Source organism: Garra rufa, chromosome 2 (assembly GCF_049309525.1).
Source record: "Garra rufa chromosome 2, GarRuf1.0, whole genome shotgun sequence".
NCBI classification, from domain to species: Eukaryota; Metazoa; Chordata; class Actinopteri; order Cypriniformes; family Cyprinidae; genus Garra; species Garra rufa.
The window spans coordinates 64,292,990-64,316,911 of record NC_133362.1 but is presented as its reverse complement, the minus strand read 5'-3'; the positions used below and the strand labels follow the sequence as shown (position 1 = coordinate 64,316,911).

Below are 23,922 nucleotides of genomic sequence, written 5' to 3'. Positions count from 1 at the left end.
AGGATGGCCGAGCGGTCTAAGGCGCTGCGTTCAGGTCGCAGTCTCCCCTGGAGGCGTGGGTTCGAATCCCACTTCTGACAGACTTAAGTTTTGGCTACAGACAACAGCTACGGTCTTCAGCCGCAAGGCTGTAACTTTGCCAACTTTGCCTTGTGTCAGGGCATTAACTTTGCCAAAGCACCACATTTCAGTCGACGTCAGAATTAGTATAAAGTGGCAGTAACGCCGACGGGCGTTCCGTTAAACTTGAGAATTACTCCGTTTTATCGTTTGTGCGACGTCACTCCTTCCCCGATACCAAGTTGCAGGCACTTTTAAAGAATGCCTTGAAAGACTATGTCAAGTCGTAATAGAATCGAGTCAATATTTCCTTAAGATGAAGGCAACATTGCTTTAAGGTTCACGAAAGCTTGCCTTCCCATTAATAGGGAATTTCATTTCCAATGCCAGCATGATATTACCCTTAAGAAAACCTCACAAGAACACCGCCACATGTTACATGAATACGACAGGGATGGTATTCCTGCATTCATTCAGCATTAGCCCAGCGTGAACACTGAATTTCGATTATATTGCATGTCAAAGGGTGGCCTAGGACTGAATGCAATGTCGCTGGATGGGATTTAGGGAATTTACCTGGAAACTCACAGTTTCTCCCGCAATGTCGTGTCGTCCACCCTTCAGATGAGCTGTGGCCTTTTTCCCTCAGGCGAAGGAGACAAGCAGGCGGACGGGAACAGAGAAGCCCGCTCTGTACTGTAAGCGCTCTCAGCTATCAAAAGGCACCACGCTGCCCCGTGTGAGGCTCGAACTCACGACCTTCAGATTATGAGACTGACGCGCTGCCTAACTGCGCCAACGAGGCCGGTGGGATGACCGGTCTGAAATGCGAAGCGCTAGCGTGTCGGTGCCTGCCTGCAGGGCGTAGATCCAAAAGCTGCGTTCAGGTCGCAGTCTCCTCTGGAGGTGTGGGTTCGAATCCCACTTTTCCGACAGAACTGTCCTTTGTCCTTTGGCTTCGGATAACAGCTACAGTCTTCAGCGCTTGGCAGAACATGTGGAGCTATATTTGAATCGAATCAACATTTCGTTAGGGATTCAGACCACAAGCTGGGTGTAGCCGCAACGGGTCAGCTCCCACCACGCAAGCGTGTCAGGATGGCCGAGCGGTCTAAGGCGCTGCGTTCAGGTTGCAGTCTCCCCTGGAGGCGTGGGTTCGAATCCCACTTCTGACAGACTTAAGTTTCTGCTACGGACAGCCGCAAGGCTGTAACTTTGCCAACTTTGCCTTGTGTCAGGGCATTAACTTTGCCAAAGCACCACATTTCAGTCGACGTCAGAATTAGTATAAAGTGGCAGTAACGCCGACGGCGTTCCGTTAAACTTGAGAATTACTCCGTTGTATCGTTTGTGCGACGTCACTCCTTCCCCGATACCAAGTTGCAGGCACTTTTAAAGAATGCCTTGAAAGACTATGTCAAGTCGTAATAGAATCGAGTCAATATTTCCTTAAGATGAAGGCAACATTGCTTTAAGGTTCACGAAAGCTTGCCTTCCCATTAATAGGGAATTTCATTTCCAATGCCAGCATGATATTACCCTTAAGAAAACCTCACAAGAACACCGCCACATGTTACATGAATACGGCAGGGATGGTATTCCTGCATTCATTCAGCATTAGCCCAGCGTGAACACTGAATTTCGATTATATTGCATGTCAAAGGGTGGCCTAGGACTGAATGCAATGTCGCTGGATGGGATTTAGGGAATTTACCTGGAAACTCACAGTTTCTCCCGCAATGTCGTGTCGTCCACCCTTCAGATGAGCTGTGGCCTTTTTCCCTCAGGCGAAGGAGACAAGCAGGCGGACGGGAACAGAGAAGCCCGCTCTGTCGTGTAAGCGCTCTCAGCTATCAAAAGGCACCACGCTGCCCCGTGTGAGGCTCGAACTCACGACCTTCAGATTATGAGACTGACGCGCTGCCTAACTGCGCCAACGAGGCCGGCGGGATGACCGGTCTGAAATGCGAAGCGCTAGCGTGTCGGTGCCTGCCTGCAGGGCGTAGATCCAAAAGCTGCGTTCAGGTCGCAGTCTCCTCTGGAGGTGTGGGTTCGAATCCCACTTTTCCGACAGAACTGTCCTTTGTCCTTTGGCTTCGGATAACAGCTACAGTCTTCAGCGCTTGGCAGAACATGTGGAGCTATATTTGAATCGAATCAACATTTCGTTAGGGATTCAGACCACAAGCTGCGTGTAGCCGCAACGGGTCAGCTCCCACCACGCAAGCGTGTCAGGATGGCCGAGCGGTCTAAGGCGCTGCGTTCAGGTCGCAGTCTCCCCTGGAGGCGTGGGTTCGAATCCCACTTCTGACAGACTTAAGTTTCGGCTACGGACAACAGCTACGGTCTTCAGCCGCAAGGCTGTAACTTTGCCAACTTTGCCTTGTGTCAGGGCATTAACTTTGCCAAAGCACCACATTTCAGTCGACGTCAGAATTAGTATAAAGTGGCAGTAACTTCCGTTAAACTTGAGAATTACTCCGTTTTATCGTTTGTGCGACGTCACTCCTTCCCCGATACCAAGTTGCAGGCACTTTTAAAGAATGCCTTGAAAGACTATGTCAAGTCGTAATAGAATCGAGTCAATATTTCCTTAAGATGAAGGCAACATTGCTTTAAGGTTCACGAAAGCTTGCCTTCCCATTAATAGGGAATTTCATTTCCAATGCCAGCATGATATTACCCTTAAGAAAACCTCACAAGAACACCGCCACATGTTACATGAATACGACAGGGATGGTATTCCTGCATTCATTCAGCATTAGCCCAGCGTGAACACTGAATTTCGATTATATTGCATGTCAAAGGGTGGCCTAGGACTGAATGCAATGTCGCTGGATGGGATTTAGGGAATTTACCTGGAAACTCACAGTTTCTCTCGCAATGTCGTGTCGTCCACCCTTCAGATGAGCTGTGGCCTTTTTCCCTCAGGCGAAGGAGACAAGCAGGCGGACGGGAACAGAGAAGCCCGCTCTGTCGTGTAAGCGCTCTCAGCTATCAAAAGGCACCACGCTGCCCCGTGTGAGGCACGACCTTCAGATTATGAGACTGACGCGCTGCCTAACTGCGCCAACGAGGCCGGCGGGATGACCGGTCTGAAATCCGAAGCGTTAGCGTGTCGGTGCCTGCCTGAAGGGCGTAGATCCAAAAGTTGCGTTCAGGTCGCAGTCTCCTCTGGAGGTGTGGCTTCGAATCCCACTTTTCCGACAGAACTGTCCTTTGTCCTTTGGCTTCGGATAACAGCTACAGTCTTCAGCGCTTGGCAGAACATGTGGAGCTATATTTGAATCGAATCAACATTTCGTTAGGGATTAAGACCACAAGCTGGGTGTAGCCGCAACGGGTCAGCTCCCACCACGCAAGCGTGTCAGGATGGCCGAGCGGTCTAAGGCGCTGCGTTCAGGTCGCAGTCTCCCCTGGCGGCATGGGTTCGAATCCCACCTCTGACAGACTTAAGTTTCGGCTACGGACAACAGCTACGGTCTTCAGCCGCAAGGCTGTAACTTTGCCAACTTTGCCTTGTGTCAGGGCATTAACTTTGCCAAAGCACCACATTTCAGTCGACGTCAGAATTAGTATAAAATGGCAGTAACGCCGACGGGCGTTCCGTTAAACTTGAGAATTACTCCGTTGTATCGTTTGTGCGACGTCACTCCTTCCCCGATACCAAGTTGCAGGCACTTTTAAAGAATGCCTTGAAAGACTATGTCAAGTCGTATTAGAATCGAGTCAATATTTCCTTAAGATGAAGGCAACATTGCTTTAAGGTTCACGAAAGCTTGCCTTCCCTCGCCTAGCGTGCGGGGTGGCGCCGTGGCTTAGTTGGTTAAAGCGCCTGTCTAGTAAACAGGAGATCATGGGTTCAAATCCCAGCGGTGTCTTTGGTTGAGCGCCACAATACAGCCGAGCTCGTGCTTTACCAAAAAACAGACGACGAATGGGGACACAGAGTAGCTCGAGGACAGCGGGTGGTTTCTCTTGCGACACTACCCTCTCACCTGCTTTTGACAGGATAGCATCCCAGGCTATCGAGTCCCACCGAGGAGGTGCCGTGGCTTAGTTGGTAAAAGTTCCTGTCTAGTACACAGGAGATCCTGGGTTCGAGTCCCAACAGTGCCTTGGGTGGTGCTCCAGTCCCCCAAGTGTGCCTCAACTGTGCACAGACCTGAGGACCTGTCTTTCTGCCCACGCAGCAGGATGTTTGAAGTGTTGATTCATGCATCCTCTAAGTTGCTGCCAGATGAGGTCATTCAAAGGTTGTGGGTTCAAGTCCCACCAGAGTCATGGCTTTCTGGTAACTCTCATACTGTGGAGTTTTAGCCCTCAGGCAGTAGAAATTTGTAGACATGTTCTTTTAGCATCCGCCTCTGGATGTTTTAACCCTCTGAGTCACCCTCCCGACACTGCAAGAGGTTTGGCGCCGTGGCTTAGTTGGTTAAAGTGCCTGTCTCCTAAACAGGAGATCCTGGGTTCAAATCCCAGCGGTGCCTTGAGCGAGGTTGTTGTCCAGCAAGCGCAAGCTTTTCCGAAAGCGACCCGCAAACAGGGGGCAGCGAGTGGTTAATTTTGTAAACCGCCCCGACTCAGTTGTCGGCAAGCACCTTAAAGCTGTCCAGCGCCCAGTCAGCCAACCCCTGGCCTCTTCTCTGGAAGCCTGGATCGTCTGAGTCGCCTTCTCGTAGGGCGAACGTGCTACCAGGCTAGTCTAGTAAACAGGAGATCCTGCGTTTCGAATCCCAGCGATGCCTTTGGTTGCGCACCACAATACAGCCGAGCTCGTGCTTTACCAAAAAACGGACGGCGAATGGCGACATAGAGGAGCTTGTGGACCGCGGGCGGTTTCTCTTGCAACACTACCCTCTCACCTGCTTTTGGAGGATAGCATCCCAGGCTAACGGGTCCCACCAAGGAGGTACCGTGGCTTAGCTGGTCAATGCGCCTGCCTTGTAAACAGGAGATCCGGGGTTCGAATCCCAGCGGTGTCTTTCCACCGGTGGCTGTCTCTGGTCTCGCTGTTGGATGGGGACCCCGACGGCGCTCTGTTTTTGAACCGTGCAAAGACCCGAGGACCTGTCTTTCTGCCCACACAGCATGCCACTCGGCTGAGCTGGACGGGCACAAATCTTTAAGGAAAGCCCTCAGTGGCCCAGCCTGGCATACCGACGGGCTCTGTGGTGCAATGGATAGCGCATTGGACTTCTAGGCTGCCAGATGAGGCCATTCAAAGGTTGTGGGTTCGAGTCCCACCAGAGTCGTGCTCTTTGGCATTTTGTTAAGCCCGTACTGCGCAGTGTCTCGGACAGCAGAAACCATTTTGAGGCCTCCTGTTCTCAGCGTACATTGATTTAAAAAAAAAATGTCAATCATATTTAAAAGGTAGCAAAACATGCCCAAGATCCAATTCAGTGAGGTATGGCAATCACTGTCTTGCATCAAGTGAAGGCAGCAGGACGTTCGAAGTGTTGATTCATGAATCCTCTGAGCCGCCCTCCCCTCGCCTAGCATGCGGGGTGGCTCCGTGGCTTAGTTGGTTAACCCTCTGGGGTCTGAGGTGTTTTGGGGCCCTGAAGAAGTTTTGACATGCCCTGACATTTGTTTTTTTTCAGTATCTTAAAAACATATGAATGGTTAAAGTCAGATTACATTGTAATCAGCACATATTGGGCTACAATAATATGCAAGCAACATTAATGTGCATGTTTGTGTTTTTGAGAAACCTATGTTTATGCGTGGTTATTGAAAATCTAAAGTTTTGAAGTCACTGAAATAAGGCCATGAACGACTTATAGGACATTTCTTTACAAGACTTTAGATAATTGGATGTCGTAGGCTAGAATTTTTTAAACCAAATGATGTGAAAATCATCTCGTTCACTCGTTCAGAGAAAACAATATATTGATTTAAATTTTATAAAACATGTTTTGTGATCGAAAGGGATTATTCATAGGTGTGGCAATGACCCATGAATATTTAGCAGTTCACACCTGAGAGACAAAAGAGCCCTCCCTAATGGCCCCATCAATGACTGACTTGGAAACAATGTGAGAAGATTCAGAGAATGGAGTTTTAGATTACTTTTATTTTATTTACTACACTGTATAAACAAAGCATACATAATGAAGGTCAAAGACACATTATTGAGCTCCCTCTCCTAACCACACAGATGTGCACAGACTTTGTGGCATTTCTGAAAACTTCTTCTGAATTCTGTTCAACAAATGAAACAATAAATCTTACCTGCTATTTTGCGTGCACACAAAAAAAGTCAAAAAATTGTTTTACACTAGAATATCACTGTCTATATATCATATGAATATCATTGCACTAGCTGGGCTGGAACCCCGCCCAAGGCACCGCTGGGATTTGAACCCAGGATCTCCTGTTTACGAGACAGGCGCTTTTTTTTTATTTATTTATTTTTTATTTTTTTTATTTAAAAAAACATATTACATCACAAAAAGTACAAAATACATTTCACATCTATTACAAATGCAGATATGTACATTAATTCATTCATATTTCTGCCATTTCCATTCCAAACTGTTTTCTGAATACTCTACCAATGTGTTTCCTTTTACAAACGTTTCAATAAAATCATCCTCTCTGTCACTCATTAGAAAATATTTCCATATTAAATTCACAGAATTTTCCATTTTGTTTTTAAACAAAAACCATACATCAACTTTCCTTTTTTCATATTTTGATACATTTCTTCTTAGCCATATTACATTCTTTGCAATTGTTGTCAATAAAGTAAAGACATTCACATTACAACCTTTACCATTGTACCCAAATAAAACCATTTTTTCCCAAGCATTTTGTGTCATATTCTCATTATATTTTTCTTTCAGCATGGATTTTACAAATTTTTTCATTCTTCCCATAAAATCATCCAATTCTTCACAATAAAAAAATAGATGTAATAGACCTTCATCACTTTTCATGCATACCTTACACCTTGCATCTTTTTCTATCCCAATTTTACACAACCTCATTTCTGTTAAAATACCATTATGTCTTAATAAGAAATTAAAATCTTCAAAAATTGGATCCATATATTTCATTCCCACATTTTTCCAAACACCTATTTCATCTACATCATATCTTTCTTTCCAAACCACTCACTGACCCTGCTTGCAGGTCGCTCGCGGAAAAGCTTGCGCTTGCTGGACACAAACCCCGCCCAAGGCACCGCTGGGATTCGAACCCAGGATCTCCTGTTTACTAGACAGGCGCTTTAACCAACTAAGCCACGGCGCCACTACTCTTGTTAGGCGTGGGGAGGGCGGCTCAGAGGATGCATGAATCAACACTTCGAACATCCTGCTGCCTCCACTTGATGCAAGACAGTGATTGCCATACCTCAATGAATTGGTTCTTGGGCATGTTTTGTTACCTTTTAAATATGATTGACTTTTTTTTAATCAATGTACGCTGAGAACAGGAGGCCTCAAAATGGTTTCTGCTGTGCGAGGGCAACACTGTGCAGTATGGGCTTAACAAAATGGCAAAAAGCGTGACTCTGGTGAGACTCAAAACCACAACCTTTGAATGGCCTCATCTGGAATTCTAGAAGTCCAATGCACTGTCCATTGCGCCACAGAGCCGTTCAATATGCCAGGCTGGGCCACTGAGGGCTTTTCTTACAGATTTGTGCCTATCCAGCTCAGCCAAGTGGCACGCTGTGTGGGCAGAAAGACAGGTCCTCAGGTCTTTGCACAATTGAGGCACGGTTCAAAAATATACAGTGTAGTTGGGGTCTCCAATCCAACAGTGAGGCCAGAGACAGCCACCGGTGGAAAGGCACCGCTGGGATTGGAACCCAGGATCTCCTGTTTACAAGACAGGCGCTTTGACCAGCTAAGCCACGGCGCCACCTCGGTTGGATCCGTTAGCCTGGGATGCTATCCTTCAAAAGCAGGTGAGAGGGTAGTGTTGCAAGAGAAACCGCCCGCTAACCTCGAGCTTCTCTGTGTCCCCATTCGCCGTCCGTTTTTTGGTAAAGCACGAGCTCGGCGGTATTGTGGCGCGCAACCAAAGGCATCGCTGGGATTCGGACGCAGGATCTCCTGTTTACTAGACTAGACTGGCAGCACGTTCGCCCTCCGGGAGGGCGACTCAGACGATCCAGGCTTCCAGAGAACAGGCCAAGGGTTGGCTGACCGTGCGCTGGACAGCTTTAAGGCGTTTGCCGACAACTGAGTCTGGGCGGTTTGCAAAATCACCCACTCGCTGCCCTAGCTATCCCTGTTTCCGGGTCGCTTTCGGACAAGCTTGCGCTTGCTGGACTGCAAAGCCGCACAAGGCACCGCTGGGATTTGAACCCAGGATCTCCTGTTTACGAGACAGGCGCTTTAACCAACTAAGCCACGGCGCCAAACCGCATGCAAGGCTGTCGGGAGGGTGACTCAGAGGATCAAAACATCCAGAGGCGGGCCAGGTGCTGGTCCGCTTAAAAGAGAATGTCTACAAATTTCTACTGCCTGGGGGCAACACTGCACAGTATGAGAGTTACTAGAAAGCCAAAAGCCACGACTCTGGTGGGACTCGAACCCACAACCTTTGAATGGCCTCGTCTGGCAGTCTAGAAGTCCAATGCGCTATCCATTGCGCCACAGAGCCCATAAGGGGGTAGCAAGCAGAGCCGCGTGAAGGCTGACCTTTCGGGTCTGTGGCCGTCCAACGGTAAGTGTAGTGGCTAAAATGTCCTTCTTGTGATCGGTAGGTATTCCACAGCATATTAATTCATTTAACCACTCTCTGACGGAAAGAACGAGTCTCTACGCGTGTTTATGTTGAACGACGGTAGAAAACGGTGTGTTCGCTCCGTCCTTTATTGAATACAGAAACCAAAACCAAAACAGCCTTTTTTACTCTACTTCTGACAGCAAACAGACAACGTAATGGCTCAGCGCGCACTCCCATGCCTCTCTGGTCAGTCCAGGTACTGCAATGAATGTACGCTAAATGTGCACTGAACTTGAATGAAATATAACTATAATAATGCAATCTCAGCACAATAAAATGGGGCCAAAATAAACAATCTGTAAATATGTATAAAATAATATTATATCCAACTCTGAGTCTAAATTACAATATGGAAAATGGCACTAACATTTCCGGCCCCTAATTGCTCATCATGGGGATGACAATTACCTAACTAAACTAAAGAGTCATTTTCTACATATTAATCCTTTTCTTAAGTCCTTTACTAAGGTCTAAAACAACATAACAACCTAGACCAATCTTGGCCTACAAGAAAATAATAAATTCCTAAATAATAATGTCCTTTATTGACCATGAGATTCTTCCATCTCGAGCAGAAGACACAACTTGTCAATGGGTCTCTCTAAGGTGTTTGTCTTTGTTTTGACAAGGACCCGACGGACGAACCCCAAGGCACCTGGGATTGTCTTCTCCACTTTTCCCATTAACCAAGACCCTCTTGGAGCCCTCTCATCCACAATGAGTACGACATCTCCCTCTTTCACGTTTCTCTTCTTCTCCAGCCACTTCTGCCTTTCTTGTAGAAGGGGCAAGTATTCTCTGGACCAGCGCTTCCAGAAGATGTCAGAGATGTATTGCACTTGCCTCCATCTTCGTTTGGAGTACAGATCCTCCTTCTGAAAGGTGCCTGGAGGGAGCGCTGGCTTTCCCTTGAGAAGGAGAAGATGATTCGGCGTCAGTGGCTCGAGGTCGTCCACATCATCCGATGACTTGGTAAGAGGTCTGCTGTTGATCACTGCTTCTACTTCACACATCACAGTTTGCAGACATTCGTCGTCGAGTGACTGGAGCTTCAGAAGGTTGGTAAGAATCTTCCGTACTGTTCTTATTTGTCGCTCCCAGATACCACCGTGGTGTGAACCTGCAGGGGGGCTGAAGATCCATGTGACTCCTCTTTGCAGTAGAGCCTCAGAGATCCTGGACTGGTTCCACTCTTTCATTGCCCGACGAATCTCGTGTTCTGCAGCTACCAGGTTCGTTCCATTATCAGATCTCATAATCTCCACTTGTCCTCTTTTTGCTATGAAACGTCTCAATGCGTTTATGCACGAATCGGTGTCGAGAGAGTGTGCGATTTCTATATGGACTGCTCGGACTGTAAGGCAAGTAAACAAGACTCCATAACGCTTGACTTGCACACGCCCACGCCTTGCTTCAAAGGGGCCAAAATAGTCTACACCGACGTTCGTGAATGGAGGATGGTCAGGTAGTAAACGATCAGGTGGTAGATTCGCCATCTTCTGTTCACTCACAGCAGCTTGACTCTTCCTGCATTTCACACACTTTGAGAGCACACTTCTCACCGCTGCATTTCCTTTGCATATCCAGACCTTTTGTCTCAGCCGAGCAAGGGTGTGGTTTCTCCCTCCATGTCCAATTTCATTATGGGCGTTTCTGATGATCAAGGTTGTGATGTGATGATCCTTCGCCAGGATAGCAGGATGCTTTGTGTGTTCTGGCAAGGCTGCTTGGTGCAATCTTCCACCAACTAGGAGAACCCCATCTTGGAGGAAGGGGTCCAGCCTCACGACAGAACTACTTCTCTTGATCTTCACACCTTTCTGCAGTGCGCAAAGCTCCTCATGGAAGGTTTGACGTTGGCTGAACTGAATAAGCAGAGTTTCTGCTCTTTCAACGTCCTTGACAGTGAGATGTGTTCCTTTCAAGGTAGATCTCAATTTCTTCATGTAGTTCTCAACTGTCTTGATTTTCCCATCTCGACTTTCTGAAGACTGAGCTTGAGAATCGAACATCTTCCTTGTTTCGCACAGACTTTTAAGCAGCTCCTTGAGCCTTAACATCCAGGCGACCGCCTTCTTCAGGCTGTACCAGTCTGAGTAGTGATAAGTCAGCTTGAAAAGAGGGTCTGTGCTTACGTCAACAGTTTTGATGATGTTCATACTAGTCGTGCGCTTAACCTCAGCATCGTCTTCACTTATCTCTCTTGAGAACTCTGACAGGACCGGCCAGTGAGACTCATTCTTTACTAAGAAGTCAGGACCTTCGATCCATGTCCGACACTTCATGAAGTGCTCTGCATTCATTCCCCTTGATGCGTGGTCCGCTGGGTTAGAAGCTGTGTTAACATACTTCCACTGTGCTGGCCTTGTATTCTCTCTGATTGCGGACACTCTGTTCGCAACAAATGTTTTAAAACGTGCACCGTCGTTGTCGATATATCGGAGAACGGTGGTGCTATCTGTCCATAGCACGGACTCTTTTAGATCCATCCGAAGCTCTCGCTTCATGAGCTTATCCATTTTCACCGCAATGGTAGCCGCTGTGAGCTCAAGGCGTGGGACTGTGACTGGTTTAAGCGGCGTCACTCTGGATTTTCCTAGAAGAAATGAGCAATGGACTCGACCGTGGCTGTTCTCAATACGGAGGTAAGTGACGACGCCGTAGCCTGTCTCGCTAGCGTCGGAGAAATGGTGCAGTTGTGCTGACGTCACTGGACCAAATCCCTCAGGCTTGATGCACCTCCTGACAGAAAGGTTGGCGAATTGGCTCAGATCAGACAGCCAGGCTAACCATCTGTTTGTCACGTCTTCTGGAATAGCTTCATCCCAGGTAAGTTTCATTCGACAGAGACTCTGGACAATGGTCTTAGCGAGAAGAATGAATGGCGACAGGAATCCAAGGGGGTCATATATTGAGCTTACGACCGAGAGGATACCCCGCCTGGTGATGGGCATGCTCTTCACATGGATCCGGAACTTGAAAGAATCTGATTCTATGCACCAGTCCACTCCAAGTGCCCTTTCCATGGGTAGTTTATCTCTGTCCAGATCTAGATTCCTGATCTCCTTCGCTCTCTCCTGTTCGGGAAGTGATGACAGCACTTCACGGCTGTTGCTTGACCACTTAGTCAAGTGAAACCCTCCACTCTCACAAAGTGCAATGAGGTCAAGGTGACAGCTTTCTTCTCGTCGGACGTTGAAACCAAGCAGTCGTCAACATAAAAGTGCTCTTGGATCGTTGTTACTGCTTCAGGTGATGACCTGTCTTTCCCATCCTCTGCGGTCTGCCTTAATGCGTAGTTGGCACAGCTCGGGCTTGACTTGGCCCCGAACAAGTGTACCACCATCTTGTACTCGCGCAGAGGCTGGCTTAGATCACCCTGTGGCCACCAGAGGAATCTCAGAAGATCGGAGTCCTCATCAGGGACTCTTACTTGATGGTACATCGCCTCAATGTCGGAGATGAGTGCGATTTGTTCATGTCGAAACCTCGTCAATACTCCAACCAGACCGTTAGTGAGGTCCGGACCCTGCAACAGTTCCTCGTTCAGAGACTTCCCTTGAAACGAAGCTGCACAATCAAAAACAACCCGCAGCTTTCCCTTTTGTGGATGGGTCACGCCGTGATGGGGAATGTACCATACTCTGCCGTCGTCGCGGTTGCGCTCGTCTTCAGGAACTTCCACTGCGTAGCCTTTGGTCAGCAGGTCCGACATGAAGGTCTTGTAGTCATCGTGGAAGCTGGAGTTCTTGGCGAGTTTCCTTTTCAGGTTAGATGCTCGTTGCTCAGCAACACATTTGTTGTTTGGCATCACCACATTTTTGTTTCTGAGAGGCATCCCAATGCTGTAGTGCCCATTAACTTTCTTGATCGTCTCAGTCACAGACTTCATGAACTGAACGTCTTCTTGCGACATTTCTGACTTCTCTTCACAGGCTTGCTCTGGAAAGTCGTGATTGTATTGCTGCAGCAGCATGCTGTCCAAACTGCTGACTGAGATTCTGTTGACTGAAGTCTTTTGACTGTAGTGGCTTGACTTGTGGTGATCATCACCTTTCTTGAGAGGGCCATTACGTCTCTATCGTTGTATTGCTCCTCTTGGATTTGATGCGCACAGGCAAGATAGACAAGATACAGTCATTGCCTCCGGCCCCGGTGACTGCTGTGACTTCACTTTTGGCTGACGCATCTTCTTGTAGTGTTGAGTGTCCGCTAGTAGAGTCTTGACCTTTCTCAGGCTTGGCATTCTTTTGGTCGACATTCTCATCCCATTTGCTGTGAAGCAGACTTGGGTGTTTCTTGCTGCAGATTTCACATGTGGCTCTCCTTTTACAGTCTTTTCCCATGCGTCCTTGGGTCAGACACCCAAAACAAAGTCCTTTACCTTTAAGGAACTCAATTCTCTCTTTGTTTGGCAGACTTCTTATTTTGTTACATGCGCTCAGGGTGTGACCTTTGTTGCAGTACAGGCATGGCTCTTGAAAAGCGTTGTTTGTCTGCTTGTTCTTTCTTGGTTCTGAGGCATCCCATTCATCTGGCTTAACACTAGTTGCACAACCTGTGGTTCTTTTCAGTCCTCCCTTGGCATATCTAGCGTCTGGCTTGCCCCTTACTTTCGCCTCGGAGGACTCTTTGAGATCACCGAACAGTGGGTCTGAAACTATCTTAGCTTGTCTGTTGATGTACGTCACGAGATCAGAGAACTTTGCTCTTCTTCCTTCCCTTTCTTGTATGTCGAAAGCTGTGACTCTCCATCTTTCACGAAGTCTGAAGGGCAACTTTGAGATGACGACCCGAAGGTTGCTCGGGCTGTTCATCTCCTCGAGATACTCCATGTCCTTCATGACATTGTTACATCCAGCAAGAAAGATGGAGAAGCTGTGAAGTGACTTGGCATCTTCCGGCTTGATTTGAGGCCATTTGACAGCCTTGTCCACATAGGCCGCAGCTATTTTTTGCTCATTGCCATAGTGATAGGTCAAGAGCTTTCTTGCTTCATTGTAGCCTCGTTGTGCACTCATGTGATGGCAACTTCTCACAAGTTCTCTTGGTTCACCACTGGTGAATTGCTCTAGATAGTACAAGCGGTCTTCATCGTTGTCTGTACGACTGTGGATGATGTGCTCAAACGCCCTCAGGAATGGCAGGAACTCAAAAGGATCGCCACTGAATACAGGTACCTTTCGTTGTGGTAGATTGGCTAGTCTCTGTTGTGTGACTAACATCTCTGTGATATCCTTCTGTTTCAATATCACTTCGCCGAGCTCAGCTTGCCTTCCTTCAGAACTAGTACTTGTGTTATTGTTGTTTTCGTTCTTTACTTGCACATGAGATGTGTGTCTAGTTGGGCTGTGAGAAGCACGGTTGTCTTGGATAGCTTGAGGACAGCTAGTCAATCTTGGCCTGACATCTGAAGCATGATGTTCGATGGTTGCTGCTATAGGCATGTTCTTATCAAGGTAGGAATTCATACCGTCGTCGTCCACATTTTCTTTGTCGTATTCTTCCAGAACTTGTAGCTTTGCTGTGGACTCTGCGATAGCAGTTACAACATCTAGCTCCTCCATTTGAGCCTTCAACTGAATTTTCTTGGCTTTCAGCTGTGCTTCCATTTGAGCCTCTTCCAACTGCAGTGCCTGTTTCTTCTTAAGTGCGGCTGCTCGTGCAAGTAGGGCTGCACGGTTAGCTTCCTCTATTCTACGCAAAGACGAGGCATGAGACGACGCTTTAGACGATCTTGAGTATCTACTGCATACACTTCGTGGTGTGACTGAACAATATTTTTCTTGTACAGCAGATGCACTGTCATCTGGATCCACATCTTCGGCGGCAGGCTCACCTTGCCGTGTCATTGCGCCAACCTTTGGAGTCTCATGTTCAGCAGCAGCCTGTTTGTTAGCGGCCTTGGTGTGCCGTCTTGTTTTTATTATCCAATGCTCCAATTTGGTCAAAAAGCTCTCATACTTTGTAAGGTTTGGCTCACTCCAATACTGCTGGTCAGCTTTCCTTTCATCATCTGACAACAGTTCACTAACCGCATTGTTCACTTCAATAAACTCATTGAGGAATTTTGAGTAATCGCTGAGATGATCCTTTTCCACTAGAAGTGCGTTGGAATCATTTCTCATTAAGTTTTCTATTTCCTCTGCTTTGGAAACAAGGCGTGCTAATACACGTTTCCTGAAATTCATCTGTTTATTAAGCTTCTCTTCGAATGCCTTTTTGGTCAACTTGATCTTTCTTTTCACGTCTAGCTCGACATTGCCCTCCATCCTGGTTTCGTCCACAGACATTTCAATTGGCTATTAATGTTAGGTGAGTCACTTATGACAGCAATCTCTTGCAAACTTCTGAAATCCAGATCAACAGTCCTGCCTCAAAACATTTGGATGCTTTCAAAAAAAGAGGTTCCAGGGCTTATTTCCAGAATTAAACTCGAGCTTCTTCTGGGCTGATATGACTAGCTAACAATAGCACATTTCTCAAATGCCCTGTTTGGCTACTGGCTAGTAGCAAATCTTGAAATTTCTAATATTTTGATTCGGAACGTTACTTGGCTACATTCATTAGAATGACAAAATTATCCTTATTTCGCCATTACTATCCAGGTCAGCAGCTATAGCATACTTTCACTTTTGTTCTTTGTTTACTCAATCTTCCTCGTAGAAGTCATCTGGAAATCCTGTCGGGTGCCCAGCGTTGACACCGACGACGCTATTTCTTCGGCTTGTTAGCTTCCTTCCACAATACGTGTCCAGCGCAGCGCAGCGTATCTTCCATCGGCTCCCGATCTTTCTCTCTCGCCCTCGGCGACCGTTTTCTACTTAATGTAGTGGCTAAAATGTCCTTCTTGTGATCGGTAGGTATTCCACAGCATATTAATTCATTTAACCACTCTCTGACGGAAAGAACGAGTCTCTACGCGTGTTTATGTTGAACGACGGTAGAAAACGGTGTGTTCGCTCCGTCCTTTATTGAATACAGAAACCAAAACCAAAACAGCCTTTTTTACTCTACTTCTGACAGCAAACAGACAACGTAATGGCTCAGCGCGCACTCCCATGCCTCTCTGGTCAGTCCAGGTACTGCAATGAATGTACGCTAAATGTGCACTGAACTTGAATGAAATATAACTATAATAATGCAATCTCAGCACAATAAAATGGAGCCAAAATAAACAATCTGTAAATATGTATAAAATAATATTATATCCAACTCTGAGTCTAAATTACAATATGGAAAATGGCACTAACAGTAAGAGAGCGCAGGCTCTCTCTGCAGGAAGGACAGGCCCTAGGGTCTCTGCACAATTGCGGTGTCGTTTGAAAGGCAGAGGCACTGTAAGGGCCTCAGGTCCAAGGGAGAGCAAAAAGATCCAACCTGTCGTTTGCAAGGCTCCGCTGGGATTCGAACCCAGGATCTCCTGTTTACTAGACAGGCGCTTTAACCAACTAAGCCACGGCGCCGGTCAATATGCCAGGCTGGGCCACTGAGGGCTTTTCTTACAGATTTGTGCCTATCCAGCTCAGCCGAGTGGCACGCTGTGTGGACAGAAAGACAGGTCCTCAGGTCTTTGCACAATTGAGGCACGGTTCAAAAATATACAGTGTAGTTGGGGTCTCCCATCCAACAGTGAGGCCAGAGACAGCCACCGGTGGAAAGGCACCGCTGGGATTCGAACCCAGAATCTCCTGTTCACTAGACAGGCGCTTTGACCAACTAAGCCACGGCGCCAACCCGCATTTTAGGCGTGGGGAGGGCTGCTCAGAGTATCAAATCAGCATATTAGATTTCTGAAGGATCGCATGACACTGAAACCTAGAAAAATAATGATGCTGATTATTTAGCTTTGCATCACAGAAATGAATTATTTTTAAAATTATATTAAAACAGAAAACATTGTTATAATGACATTTCACAAAATCACTTTATTTTTGTATTTTTATCGCATAAAGGCAGATTTGATAAGAATAACAGACATTTGATCAATACTGTAATTGATTCTTTTTGCTTCATAATTTTTTTTTTTATCTGCTATAAAATCTTAAAATATGGTCCACCCAAAAAGTTCAAATTCTTTTATCTCTCTCGTGTTATTCCAAACCTTAATGGCTTTGTTACTTTTTGTATTCTTTCTATATTTTAAATATGACATATTATGAATTAAATTTTAGTTTTTACCATGCACTTCATCATCTATCAATCTTATTTGATTCTGGTGAGCCACACATTTTAAATGTAAAATGCATTGGTTTAGGTTGGCTGGTTCAGGATGGGCCAATGAACTTGGAAGCTATTCTGGTGGTAAACAAAAGTGGAGAGAAAGAGAACTTGACACAGCCTGATAAATGAAAACCAGACAACAAGCACAACTGTGAACTGTGTGGCACCCTCTCAAATGATGAATGTGATTTTATTCAGATTTGACTATTAAGCAAAACGTTGCATTTGTAATGCATTGTATTTAGATATTTCGTATCTAATAGTGTTATATTAAGACTAAATTTATGGCAAGAAAATCTGATGTGAAGATTCATAAACTACAGATCAACTATCAAAACAAACCTATGCCCTTGTGTGATGATTCAGCAAAACATTTAATAATAGGCTGTTATTTACAGTCGCAAATTCCAAGGATGACTATGATGCAAGACACCAAGTTCCTGTCTTGGATTTGTACTGAAATGCAGCCCATATTTCATGTTTTTTTTTTCTGGCATGACAAGGCCCTTGAAGAGCTTCACCTCAACATTCAGGTAATCTTTACCTGTCTGAAGGCTGTCATCAGACGTGGCCACTGCAAGCTCAACTCCCCATCTGTGATATACTGTTGAGGTATATTATATATTAGACAACATATTAATTCGCTTCACTGGAAATCATTTTAAAATGTCAAGTAAATGATGACAATTTTCATTTTTGGTGAACTATCCTTTCATCAGTTTCTTTAATTTGAAATAAAGTTTCTGAGCTAGCTTGAGATTAAATGTGGGTCATGTTCTTTGAAGTTATATAGTTCTCCACTGTAGTCTTCAAGCTTTGCACATGTAGCTCTTCAAAGTTAGCCTGAAGTTGTTAATCAACACATGCACATAGTTTCACAAAAAATACATACAAATTCTCATTAGATCACATTGCACATACACAACTAGTGCATCTAAAAAAAAATAGAATATCATGAAAAAGTTCTATATTTGTTGCAATTTAATTCAAAAAAGCAAACTTTTTTTATTCTAGATTCATTGCACACAAACTGAAATGTTGCTAGATATTTTTTGATGTATTATTCTGATGCCTGGGCTTCAAAAACGCCTCAGCAGTGCCACAGGATTATTGCCTCCATGTCACGCCGCATTGAAGCCGTAATTTGTGTAAAAGGAGCCCCAACCAATTATTAAGTGAATAATTAAATCTACTTCAGAGATCTTGAACATTTCTGTTTTGTATATCTTTTTGATCTTTGGAAAAAATATTCAAATTTTTTGAGGGACTGATTTTTTGTATATATATTTTTAGGTTGTATCAATCTGAATTAAAACAAACAAAAAAAAAACCTCTTGAAATATTTCAGTTTGTTTGCAATGAATCTAGAATATAAGAAAGTTTCCTTTGAATAATTAAATTACAAAAAATAAAGAACTTTTCCATGAAATTCTAATTTTTTGAGACACACTTGTACACATGCAAACAGAAAACATATTTAAAATGCATAAAAAAGTAAAAATAAATAAATAAAAATCACAGGAAAAGGTTATATAAAATACATTTTCACTACTAGTGTTTATCCAGTTATGGCCAGCTACATTATTACCTTATTAGACATTATAAACTCACATCCCACACAGAATATGTTGTCTTTTTTGCTATTGTCATCACACACTGAACTGCCTAAGTCTGATTGGGACCATGGGTCTCCAAATATGAAGACCAGCCTAATAGGACAACAATGGGGTCATGGGCAAAATCAGTCTCAAATGCCCTTGAATAAAAACAAAACCATTCACAACAGAACTTTCAAATCTGTGGACTCAACCAAAATAAATGACCCAATGTTCACATGTTGGACTTACATTTAATACATTTTATCTTCATGAGCCGCAGGGTGTAATTTGGATTTGTCTGTGCATGTGTTGTTTTACTTTTAAAGGTTTGGTGCCCATCCACTTCGATTATATGACTGACAGACTGCACCGGTTTTAGTCAAAAATCTTCGTTTGTGTTCTGCTGAAGAAACAAAGTCACCTACATCTTAGATGCCCTGGGGGTAAGCAGATAAACATCAAATTTTCATTTCTGGGTGAACTATCCCTTTAACATAATTCCATAGCTGTAGATGTGTGAAGAAATGAGAAGAGGGTAATCCAATGAATCACTCTGTTGTCTAAACATGATTTTGCAAATGGTTTTTCAGGTCATTTTGATATATGAAACTCTCCTCACAATGAAGACACTTGTAAGGTCTCTCTCCTGTGTGTATTCTCATGTGAACTTTTAGGTTTCCTTTAACCGTGAATCTCTTTCCACACTGAGGGCAGGTGAAAGGTTTTTCTCCAGTGTGAACTCTCATGTGATTCTCAAGGTTTGCTTTGTGTGTAAAACTCTTTCCACAGTGATGACACATGAAAGGCGTTTCTCCAATGTGAATTTCAACATGTTCCTTAAGGTGATTCATGTCTGTGAAACTCTTTTCACATTGATGACATTTAAAACCGTTCTCTCTTGAATGAATCCTCATGTGATTATTAAGGCTTAAATTATTTCTGAAACACTTTCCACACTGATTGCATGTGAGCGGGTTCTCTCCCGTGTGACTTCTAATGTGAATCTTAAGGTTTCCTTTAACCGTGAAACTCTTTCCACACTGAGGACAGGTGTAAGGTTTCTCTCCGGTGTGAATTCTCATGTGGATATTAAGGCTTTCTCTGTATGGGAAACATTTTCCTCACTGATCACATGTGAAAGGCTTCTCTCCAGTGTGAACTCTCATGTGAATCTTGAGTTTTTCTTTTTGATTCCAGGTTTTTCCACACAGTTTGCAGATGAAAGGCTTCTCTCCAGTGTGAATCCTCATATGATTAGAAACGGTTGATTTATGTGAGAAACGTTTTCCACACTGACCACATTCAAACGGCTTCTCCCCAGTGTGAACTCTCAGGTGACTCTTAAAATCCTCTGTTCTTAGGAAGCTCTTCCCACAATGTTGGCAGGTATAAGGTTTCTCTCCAGTGTGAATTTTAATGTGGACTTTAAGGTTTCTGTTTTTACTAAAACTCTTTCCACAATGTTGGCAGAAGAAAAGACTTGTAGTTCCAGTCTTCTGAGCTCTTTTTTGAGAGGAAGTTTTTTCAGTCTGTGAAAAACTAAAAGATTTTTCTCCAGTTATGAAATCATGTTTTATATCTTTCTCTTTCATTTCATTCAGATCTTGACTCTCCACTTTTACTGTCACAGTGTCTAAGGCAAAAAAACAAATGCATGTTAAGCCCAATTGAATAGCATAACACTATGCTATCCGTTATGGAGCGGAATTATTATTCACATTTTGAGTTTGTGTTATGCACCTTTACATAGACATATAAGCATGCTTGGATGGCTAGAAACACTTAAAAAAATTACAGAATCAAAAATAATAATGATTGTGTAAAAATGTCATCTTAAAGGAGTAGTTCACTTTCAGAAAAAAAAAAATACATATAATGTACTCACCCCCTTGTCATCCAAGACGTTCATGTCTTTTCTTCCGTCATAAGGAAACAGTTTTTTTTAAGTAAAACATTTCAGGATTTCTCTCCATTTAATGGACGTCTATGGTGCCCCCGAGTTTGAACTTCCAAAACGCAGCTTCAAAGGGCTCTAGCTGATCACAGCCAAGGAAAAAAAGGTCTTATCTAGAAAAAAAATGGGTTATTTTCTAAAAATGTTTACAATTTCTGTACTTTTTAACCTCAAATTCTTGTCTTGTCTCAGCAAGATGAGGGTTTGAGATTAAAAAGTATATAAGTTGTAAATGTTTTTCGAAAATACTAGGGCTGGTCCGAATACCATTTTTTGAGCTTCGAAGCTTCGGTAGTAATCAACATCAAATATTCGAAGCTTCGGTGGGAGGGGCTGAACATATTCTTCTGTCTAATAAAGGCAGGAATCTCTGTATGTCTTTCTGTTTGCATTTTTATTATGTCGAGAACAGTTCATCCAAATGATTTTTGCTGTGGACCCAAGGGAGTGCAGTGTTGCATTTTGGTGTAATATGGACACACCACACGTTCAGAATTAATAAATTGTAATAGAACATTGCTAGTTGAATGCAGCGCGCCTCACGCAGGCAGAGCTTATATGCTTCATGAACGGACACCGTGATATAAAACACACAGGTCTGTTAAGTGCAATACTTTTAATAAGGTAGCCTAACATTTTTTTTTACAAACAAATCACTCCCAAATCAGAAATTAGCACAGTAATTACTGGCACCGTGAAGGGTAGGCTATTTAAATAAAAGAAGAACGAAAAAAAATTAGCGCAGTGTTTATATATAAATAAATTATTCATATCTAAATTATTTATAAATAAATATATATACATTATATATAACGTTTGTGTATATAAGCCTATATAAAATACATAGCCTATGTATATTATTGAAACCCCAAATAAATGAGGCCCAAACATTATTAACAAACGTGCCTGTTTATTTGAGCACTTCCGTCCGTGAACAATCAGCCTACAAAACGCTAAAATAAATCAAATAAATAATACATTTAAATATGAATCTAGCCTAAATAAGAGTGTTAAATAGGCTATTAAACAAACATTCTTTGCAAACATTACTAAAACCTCGCCCGGACCTTCTCCGACAGCTCATCAGAATTACTGGCACCGATCTGTTTTCTCTTTCTCTTCCCCATTGCACAGCTGCTGTTTTTAATAGCAAGGTGATTACATTTATTTTCGTTTATTTAGGTTATAAAGTTAATTTAGAAATATATTTGGAACACTTTTTATTTGTTGAATTTAAGTTTTTGTTTTTTAAAGTAACGACCAAGTCATCACGATTTCAATTAAAGGTCCCATATTGTCAAAATCGAAATTTCCTGGCTTTTTTTCATGATAACTGAGGTCTAGGGGCTATGTAACTATCATATGAGTTTCAAAACAGTCAATCCACTGTAAACTGCACACAGCCTGCTTAAAGTAGCTGTTCATTTTCATGAGCCAACTTCAGCCTCTTTCACACAGCGATTCCGGTAAATACACGGATAATGTTTCCCACGATTTGTTCCGGAGTTGTTTGATTTGGTTCATTCACAGTTGTTTTCCGGAATCTGTGCGTGCTTTACACACAACCCATAAAGACATGTGACGTTTGGATGTGAGATGTAATGCGACGCGTACGTTTCACTAAACTGAAACTAACCTGAACAAACTGTGCTTCAGCGCTGATAGTGAGGAGCTGGCTCTGCCTGATCGCTGCTTCATTCCACTTTGCACGTTTTTTTTTTTTTTTTTTTTTGTCGTGAAGAGTCGCAGGGTAACGTGCATCAATCACTACAACACTGCCTTTCTGGTTCTGGCTTTTGTTCACACAGCGCTCGTTCCAGTAATTTTCCAGAATCAGCGCTCATTGTGAAAGGGGCTTTACTGAAGCAACAGTTATGTAGCTCACTGAATTCGGTGTTTGAAAAAGAAAAAACATTAATGATCATTCTGAAATATCCTGTTGAGTATCAGCAGGCTAGGCTCTCTCTATGGCTCTGGGCTTGGCTAAAGTATACATGACCGTAGTTACCTCTGATTGGCCTGGCTGTGCGTCACTCAGCAAACAACAGGCCAATCAGAAGAGAGGCTCATGAATATTAATTAGATGGGCCAAAATCGACCTGTTTTTGACAGAGCTCCTAAAAAAGGAGCTGTAAAAATATATTGAGATGGATTTTGGCACTTATACCGCAAATATATATTCTTAAGGACATCAACAACTAAAATAAACCTCCAGAAATGTGTACAATATGGGACCTTTAAAACCCATCGATATAAGCACGCTTTGCAGAACATGGAAGCGCCAGCCAGCGCTATGTGAAACTTCATTTTTGCTCATAAAGGTAAGACTAATATATCATCCGAAACTGTAAAAAAATAATTTAAATAATTCAAATCGAAAACAAACCTCTTCCATTAGCTATAGGCCTAATGCATATGCATTTAAGTATTAAAGGCGCGTCCAATGAGCAAATGGCGTCAGGATCTTTGTGTCAAATACTAGTTTATTAATAAATAATTCAAATATCTCCTTACTTTTTCCCCGACACATTCATGGTAATTATTTTTGCTGGGGCTTTGCTGGTCAGCTTTAGGCTACTGCGTGCATTTAAACGCAGAGGCGCAGTTGTCATTACGACAGTCACAGCCCTAGTTTTGCTTCAACCATTCAAGTGGGCCCGACTGTACTTTATAGTGTCTATCAAATATTACTAAATTTATCTCTCTCTTTTTTTTTCTTTTTTTGCTGTTTCTGTGTTAGTGGCGCAGCAGTCTGATCTTCTTCATTCATATTTAAGCGCGAATGAGAACCTTTTCGCAGGGGATGCAAGGTGTATGAAAAAAAAAACGAATATTCAAATCTCAAAATGTAAAATCAAATGTCAACCCACCGAACGAATATTCGAATAATCGAATATTCTGGTCCAGCCCTTGAAAGTACCCGATCATTTCGCTAGATAAGTCCCTTCTCTTCGGCTGGGATCATTTAGAGCCCTTTGAAGCTGCATTTAAACTGCTTTTTGGAAGTTCAAACTCGGGGGCACCATAGAAGTCCACTATATGGAGAGAAATCCTGAAATGTTTTCCTCAAAAAACACAATTTCTTTACAACTGAAGAAAGAAAGACATGAACATCTTGGATGACAAGGGGGTGAGTACATTATCTGTGAATTATTTTTCTGAAAGTGAACTACGCCTTTAAGAAAGCTTCTAATATTGCATTTCAAAATAACTCTATAGTACACAAGTTGTGTGTGGTACTATCTAAACTATTCTCAAAATGTATTCTCTGTGTCAATGTAAAGTAAAAAACAGCACTAACTCACTGGATCATATAGGAGCTAGTCTCAGTCTGTCTGA

General features: G+C 43.6%; 15 non-coding genes and 1 pseudogene across 15 annotated transcripts; 7 read left to right on the top strand and 9 right to left on the bottom strand.

The window, feature by feature from the left end:
- trnal-cag (transfer RNA leucine (anticodon CAG)) lies at nt 1-80 on the top strand. The gene has a single exon. It is a non-coding gene; the product is annotated as a tRNA-Leu (tRNA).
- Nucleotides 81-791: 711 nt separating this feature from the next.
- On the bottom strand, nt 792-865 carry trnam-cau (transfer RNA methionine (anticodon CAU)). Its single transcript has one exon. It is a non-coding gene; the product is annotated as a tRNA-Met (tRNA).
- Nucleotides 866-1,152: 287 nt separating this feature from the next.
- Nucleotides 1,153-1,235, top strand: trnal-cag (transfer RNA leucine (anticodon CAG)). The gene has a single exon. It is a non-coding gene; the product is annotated as a tRNA-Leu (tRNA).
- Nucleotides 1,236-1,929: 694 nt separating this feature from the next.
- Nucleotides 1,930-2,003, bottom strand: trnam-cau (transfer RNA methionine (anticodon CAU)). The gene has a single exon. It is a non-coding gene; the product is annotated as a tRNA-Met (tRNA).
- Nucleotides 2,004-2,290: 287 nt separating this feature from the next.
- On the top strand, nt 2,291-2,373 carry trnal-cag (transfer RNA leucine (anticodon CAG)). The gene has a single exon. It is a non-coding gene; the product is annotated as a tRNA-Leu (tRNA).
- A 1,053-nt stretch (nt 2,374-3,426) lies between these two features.
- Nucleotides 3,427-3,509, top strand: trnal-cag (transfer RNA leucine (anticodon CAG)). The gene has a single exon. It is a non-coding gene; the product is annotated as a tRNA-Leu (tRNA).
- Nucleotides 3,510-3,867: 358 nt separating this feature from the next.
- trnat-agu (transfer RNA threonine (anticodon AGU)) lies at nt 3,868-3,941 on the top strand. Its single transcript has one exon. It is a non-coding gene; the product is annotated as a tRNA-Thr (tRNA).
- A 535-nt stretch (nt 3,942-4,476) lies between these two features.
- Nucleotides 4,477-4,550, top strand: trnar-ccu (transfer RNA arginine (anticodon CCU)). The gene has a single exon. It is a non-coding gene; the product is annotated as a tRNA-Arg (tRNA).
- Nucleotides 4,551-5,225: 675 nt separating this feature from the next.
- trnar-ucu (transfer RNA arginine (anticodon UCU)) lies at nt 5,226-5,315 on the top strand. Its single transcript is given in 2 exon segments — nt 5,226-5,262; nt 5,280-5,315. It is a non-coding gene; the product is annotated as a tRNA-Arg (tRNA).
- Nucleotides 5,316-7,246: 1,931 nt separating this feature from the next.
- Nucleotides 7,247-7,320, bottom strand: trnat-agu (transfer RNA threonine (anticodon AGU)). The gene has a single exon. It is a non-coding gene; the product is annotated as a tRNA-Thr (tRNA).
- Nucleotides 7,321-7,861: 541 nt separating this feature from the next.
- trnat-ugu (transfer RNA threonine (anticodon UGU)) lies at nt 7,862-7,935 on the bottom strand. The gene has a single exon. It is a non-coding gene; the product is annotated as a tRNA-Thr (tRNA).
- Nucleotides 7,936-8,363: 428 nt separating this feature from the next.
- Nucleotides 8,364-8,437, bottom strand: trnat-cgu (transfer RNA threonine (anticodon CGU)). The gene has a single exon. It is a non-coding gene; the product is annotated as a tRNA-Thr (tRNA).
- Nucleotides 8,438-8,592: 155 nt separating this feature from the next.
- On the bottom strand, nt 8,593-8,682 carry trnar-ucu (transfer RNA arginine (anticodon UCU)). Its single transcript is given in 2 exon segments — nt 8,593-8,628; nt 8,646-8,682. It is a non-coding gene; the product is annotated as a tRNA-Arg (tRNA).
- A 7,518-nt stretch (nt 8,683-16,200) lies between these two features.
- On the bottom strand, nt 16,201-16,274 carry trnat-agu (transfer RNA threonine (anticodon AGU)). The gene has a single exon. It is a non-coding gene; the product is annotated as a tRNA-Thr (tRNA).
- Nucleotides 16,275-16,468: 194 nt separating this feature from the next.
- trnat-agu (transfer RNA threonine (anticodon AGU)) lies at nt 16,469-16,542 on the bottom strand. Its single transcript has one exon. It is a non-coding gene; the product is annotated as a tRNA-Thr (tRNA).
- Nucleotides 16,543-17,531: 989 nt separating this feature from the next.
- LOC141326038 (uncharacterized) overlaps nt 17,532-23,922 on the bottom strand; it is a 21,740-nt pseudogene continuing 15,349 nt past the window's right edge.